The sequence below is a fragment of the Notamacropus eugenii genome, chromosome 5, assembly GCF_028372415.1.
Source record: "Notamacropus eugenii isolate mMacEug1 chromosome 5, mMacEug1.pri_v2, whole genome shotgun sequence".
Classification (NCBI taxonomy): Eukaryota; Metazoa; Chordata; class Mammalia; order Diprotodontia; family Macropodidae; genus Notamacropus; species Notamacropus eugenii.
Window position 1 is genome coordinate 374,294,194 of NC_092876.1, and position 6,000 is coordinate 374,300,193.

A 6,000-nucleotide genomic window follows, 5' to 3' on the forward strand; every position below is an offset into this window, starting at 1 on the left:
CCCACACAACCAATCAGTTACCAAATACAGCGTTATAGTTTCCATCTTCAAAGTATCTCATACATCCTCTCTACTCATATAGCCAACACCCTGGTTCAGACCCTCATTACCTCCAGGCAGGCCTACTGAAGTAGTTTCTCATTTGGTATTCCTCCTCCACTCACTCCCTTTCCAATTCATCTCCACACAGCTGCCAAAATGATTTTCCTATAGTGCTAGTCTAATCATACACTACTCCAGCTGATAAACTTCAACGGCTCTCTACCAACTTTAGAACAAAATATATATTATTTCATTTTTATCTCATCTTTCTAAATTTTTATAATTTCTATTCTTTGATTCTAGTTTTGCCTTTTAGAGCCTCATATAAATATAGTTTCTTTTTTAGGATACTGATATTTTCTCATCTCACATCAATCAATGCTAATACTCTCAGCAGGAATATACTGGTAAATATTTAACAACTGGCTCTCTGAGAAAAAGTACGTGCAGGACACATTTTTTAGCTTGATCCACATGATTAACATTTTCTCCATCACTTTTTAAAGTCTGGACAATTACCAATAAATTAAATCAAGATTTGTAAAAGTTAGTTGCTGATTCCCAAGATGTAAATGCTCACATTGAAAATTTAACAATAGACTCTAGGAACTGGCTCCAGCACACCCCTGCTATAAGTCATAACTCCCTCATTGTGAATTGAAAGCAAGTTTTTCACAGAACTTGTAAACCAAAAATGGTCAGATAGTCTTAGCCAGGAAACAAGCATTTATTAAATATTAACTATGTAAAATGTATCAAGTATTTAGGATACAATACAAATACCAGCAAAAAGAAAAACACTCCATTGCCCTGAAGGAGCTTACAGGCCAATAACAAAGACAGCACAGAAAAGCTAAAGGAGGTGGGGAAAGGAGGTACCTTTTTAGGATGGCTGATCTGGGCTCTTACTTCAAATGCAAGTGCTGAGAAGAAATAATCTATGGGAGAAGAGACTCATAGGAATTGATCAAGAGGTTTCTGAGACAAGGTGAAATAATTTTATGCCAGTTTCTATATTGGGGCTCTTAACCAAGTAGAAGCACTGAAAATTTATTTTGAGAGCTGTGGTAACAACCATAGATGAAAATCTATCTCTCAGGGACATCTTAAGTTCAAACAAGTGGGAATAAAGAAAAGGAGATTGGTTTTCATTAGTCAAGCCATGTAATGTGACCCAGAATTACCCTTTCAGGGAACTGCAAAACAGACTTGTTTCCTTTTACTGTAAAAAGGTAAAGAATGAGGAGAATTGGTCTGAAGAGATGTCCAAATTAAAACTTTTTTTAAATTTTATTTGGTACTAAAGATTATATTTTTGTATTTTGAAGAGCTAAAGATAGCTTAATATATTTTATGTATGTAATATATAAACATAGAACATATAAGTAGATACATATCTGGATCAACATTATATATATATATATACATATATGTATGTATGTGTGTGTATATGTACATGGATACCTAGAGTTAACAACAGCTATGGCTGATGTGAATTTCATTTATATTTCTGTAACACCAGTTTAGAACCTGAAACCACTTTCTTCCACAGTGACTGCAGATATCATGAGAATCTTTGAGAATACAAAGAGTTTTAATGTCATCTATAAAACGTTTGAATTTTTAGTGTCATCTATAAAGAGAATGAGTTTAACTGTTACTCAGAAGAAACCATTGACAGAAAACATTAATAGTTTGAAAGAAACTGTGAGAAGACAAAGAGAAAGAAAACAAAGAAAACTTTCCTGGTAGAAGTATTTAACTATTACCTTGTGAAGAAACAATAAGAGAATTTTTGGAAAACTTTGACTGGAATTTTGAGAGCTAAATGGTGGGACTATGTTTTACAAATTAAGAAAAATAGAGTACCAGTGATGGTTTGAGATGACTCTAGGCAATCTTTCACATAACTAAAACATTGTAAATAATAACGTATGTATTTATGTTGGTATCATTAGTTACATTGTTAAGAAATTGCAGTCAGTCACTTTTATATTTACTTAAGTCTAGGAGATTGAGTTTATATAAATAGATAATGAGTACCTGCTCTCTTTTTTGGAAAGAGTTTCAATGTGTTCAATGCTTCTACCTCTGTTCATTAAATAGTATTCACTTAATAATAGCTAAATAATTCAGAAAATTCATTTGGTGAAGAAAAATGAAAATTTTCTAAACTTGAGGAGAAAAGTAAAACAAAGAGAAGATTCACTTTCTTCCCTGTCAAGAATAAAGATTATAACAATTTTGTTTCTGTCAGACTAACTCCTAGGGGAAGGGCAAGATTATTATTTAGTACTTTTTAAAAAAATTTCACCAGAGAAAAAACACCACAAGGCAAACACAAATATCATAGGCCATTAATGTCACTACTCTGTACCTCAGTTCTTCTCATCTGTCAGATGGGGTTAATGAGGAAAGTGTCTTATAAACTGTAAAATCCTACGTAAATGTAAGCTACTACTGCTCTTTACTACAATGGAATAGCTACATTTTAATGATAGCTAATATTGACAAGAGCTAACACTTAAAGTGTCTAAATATTATAAATATCTATATAATCACTATTAATAATAGCCAAGCGCTAACATGTATACAGGGCTTATTATATGGCACACACTAAGTGCTTTGCAAGTATTCTCTCCTTTGACCCTCACAACAGCTTAGGGAGGTGGGGACTAGTATATTCTCATTTTACTGAAAAGGAAACTGAAATTAAGGATTTACCTATAATCCCATAGCTAGGAAGCATCTGATGCCAGGTTCCAACTCACATGCTCCTAACTCCAGGTGTGGAGCTTTATCCCTAATAATAATAATGATAATCCCTAATAACTAGTATTCTTTTTTTGTGGGCACTTTCTTTTTTTTCTTTTTAAAAATTTAATTAATTTATATGTTTTTAGTTTTCAACAATCACTTCCATAAGTTTTAAATTTTCTCCCCCTCCCTCCCTGAGACAGCATGTAATCTTGTATGGGTTCTACACTTACATTCTTATTAAATACATTTTCACATTAGTCATGCTGCACAGAAGAATTAAAACGAATGGGAGAAACCACGAGAAAATCCACACCAAAACATAACATAAGTGAAAACAGTCTGCCTCATTCTGTGTTCCATAATTCTTTCTCTGGATGTGGATGGCATTTTGCCTCAGCAGTCCTTTGGGAATGTGTTAGGTTCTTGCATTGCTGTGAAGGCTAAGTCTATCAGAAACAGTCCTCACACACTGTGGACTAGTATTCTTGAAGCTAAAAATAAACACCCAGATTAGTAGAGGGAGAGACAGAATCTACCTCCCCCCACCAAATTAAAACATAGAGCTAAAACCTTAGATACTAACAGTTTCCAAATAATAACCCGTGGTTTAGCTAAATGGATGCATATTTATATGCCACCATTGACTGTTCAAATATTTATAACAATAAAAATTTGCTTTAATTTTTTCCAAGTTAGGAAATTTTCCATTTCCCTTACAAGTAAATTTCCTAGACTGTTTAATCATTATTAAATAATAGTGAATGAACTGAAGGAGAGGCTTTGAGTTAACTGAAACTCCTTTTTCCCAAAACAGAGATGATATCTAGCTGTATCATAATTTATAATTTCTTAGGCTTAGACAACGATATTTGTGGTGCTAGCACAGGACAAGCAGTTAAACGTGCGTTGCTCCTAAAATGCCACAGGATCCGTAAAAGATATGCTATATGCACTGCTGCTGCTGCTGCTGCTGCAGCTTTAGAGTTTGCACAGAGCGCCCCAGAGGTTCTCTGACCCACAGCCCCTATGAGGCAGGTGCTACTACTACCCTCATTTTCCAGATGGGTCAGCCGAGACTGGCGACGGAGCTAGGGCACAACAGGTGTTAATTTTGTGTGTGCATGTTTGTACCCTCAGCACTTAAAACAGTGCCTTAGTCCTAGCGAACCAGCCTGAACTTGATGAGTTGAACTGAATTAAAAGCTAAAGGGAGGAAAGCATGGCTTGGAAGGCACAAAGGCTCCGTTAAACAAACGCCATCCCGCGGTGGTGTAAGGGGCGGGGATGTGAAGAGGAAGAGGGAGGGGGAAGAAAACGGCATTCAGACTCCAACAGATGGGGCTGTCATCCCACCCCTGCTGTGCCTCCCACTGGATCCGGGGACAGAGGGGGAGGGGGAGGGAGAGTCCCAGAGGGAGGGGGAGGGGGAGGGGGAGCCCGAGGGGGAGGGGGAGGAGGGGGAGGAGGGGGAGAGGAGGGGGGAAGCGTGGCTCGCGCGAGAGCACTCTCGCTCTCGCAGCGCGCGGCCGCCCCTCCCTAACGTCCCCCACCCCTTCCCGCCTCCCGCCGCGAGGGCAGCCTTAGCGTCACCTGCCCACTCTTCCCAAACCGTTACCTTCGGCTCTCCTCTGAGGCGTTGCCGCCCACTCACTCCCCCTGCAGCCGTCAGGTCCGCGCCGCCGCCATCTTGGGAGGCACCGCCTCCTGCCCGGCCCCTCCCCCCCTCCCCTCCTTCCCGCCCTCGGCCTGTGGGCACGCGAACCTGGCAGCGGCATCTAACAGTCGTTGGGCCGGCCTCCGTTAGGGCGCGAGGGGGCCCCAGAAGGGTTAGCAGCAGGGGGAGTGAATGTTTAACAACTGGCTCCCCAGAGGAGGCGGAAATATATGTTTGCACGATAAACTGGAAATATGCACATGAAAATGGGAACATTGTTTTCCCAAAGGTCTCTGAAGTTCAGACAAAGCAACAGAACAGTAAAGCAAGCCCCGCTTTATAACCGGCAGATTTCCGAGGGGCCACAGTAGGATACCACCCACCTGGGGGCTGATGACCAATAGGGAGCATGGGAAAGTGACCGTTACATTATAAAGAGCTAGTGCTGGAAGGCACAGAGGGGCCATCTAGGCCACCCCCCCACCCCACTTTTACAGATAAGGAGACAGGTACAATGCACAGCCCGAGGTCTCACCACTAAGGGACAGGGGTAGAATCGGAACCCCAGTCCTCCAGGGCTGCTTCTGTTGTTGCCCTGCACTGCTCCAAATAACTTTCTGCTCACTAATGGGGGGGGGGATAAAGATCAGCAGTGAGATGGGGCACAGCCAAGATGGCCAAGTAGAAAGACCTACATATACTAGGTCAACCCCCACAGCCCATAAAATATCGTAACGAAGACTCTCAACAAATTCTGGAGCAGCAGAAGCCACAGAACAAGAGAGTGGAGGAGACTTCCAGCCCAGGGTGACCTGGAAGGCCCACGGGAAATGTCTGTGGCACCAGACACGGAAGGGAGCCCAGCCCAGCCTTGGCGTAGCTCTGGGAGGAAGACACGACCACGCTTCGGGGATGGAATCTCCAGTCCCAGTAGCAGCGGTTTGAAGATCCCTCAACCCACAGGCACCAAAGATCAGTGACAGGGCCTTTTCAGCTGGCAGGGAAGGGAGAAGGGCCTTCCCATAGCTGCGGCCTCAGGCAGTGTCACAGAGGCCACATCGGGCAGGCAGCAGCAGTTCCCACAGCAGTTCCCACAGCAGCCCCCACAGCAGCCCCCACAGCAGCCCCTACAGCAGCCCCTACAGCAGCCCGCATCCATTGTTGGATGGTAAAACCCCTGGGGGCACTGAGCGGGAGACTCTTACCTCAGCCCTGTGTAGAGGCCCTGCACCAGCTGATCTTTATCTCGCACTGAATGGTGGTTCTGCCCCCGCAGCTTATCTGAATCTCAACCCTCAGTGCTGGCTTGGCAGAATTAGAGGCCAGGTGGTTGTGAAGAGGAACTCTGCTAAGATTCTGAGCACAAAAATCTCTGCTTGCTTCCAGACCAGTGTACACGCTTGATTATGTCACCTTGGAGGAACTGAGATCTTACAGATCCCCAGAGTATACCCTACTCTTGACAAAGGACCCAAAAGTCAAGTAACTGGTTAGGAAAATGCCCAAAAAAAAGGGGAAAAAAAATAAGACTATAGAAGGTTACT

At 42.3% G+C, this 6,000-nt stretch overlaps 1 protein-coding gene across 3 annotated transcripts in view; it reads right to left on the minus strand.

Moving 5' to 3' along the window:
* Positions 1-5,777, minus strand: part of CA5B (carbonic anhydrase 5B) — a 66,713-nt gene extending 60,936 nt beyond the window's left edge. For 2 of the 3 annotated variants that reach the window (XM_072614282.1, XM_072614280.1), the window contains exon 1: positions 4,418-4,518. The gene's annotated coding sequence lies outside the window, so the exon portion shown is untranslated. Of the gene's footprint in view, positions 1-4,417; positions 4,519-5,661 lie in introns of those variants that run through there. The other variant, XM_072614281.1, reaches the window with a different exon arrangement.
* Positions 5,778-6,000: the final 223 nt, after the last annotated feature.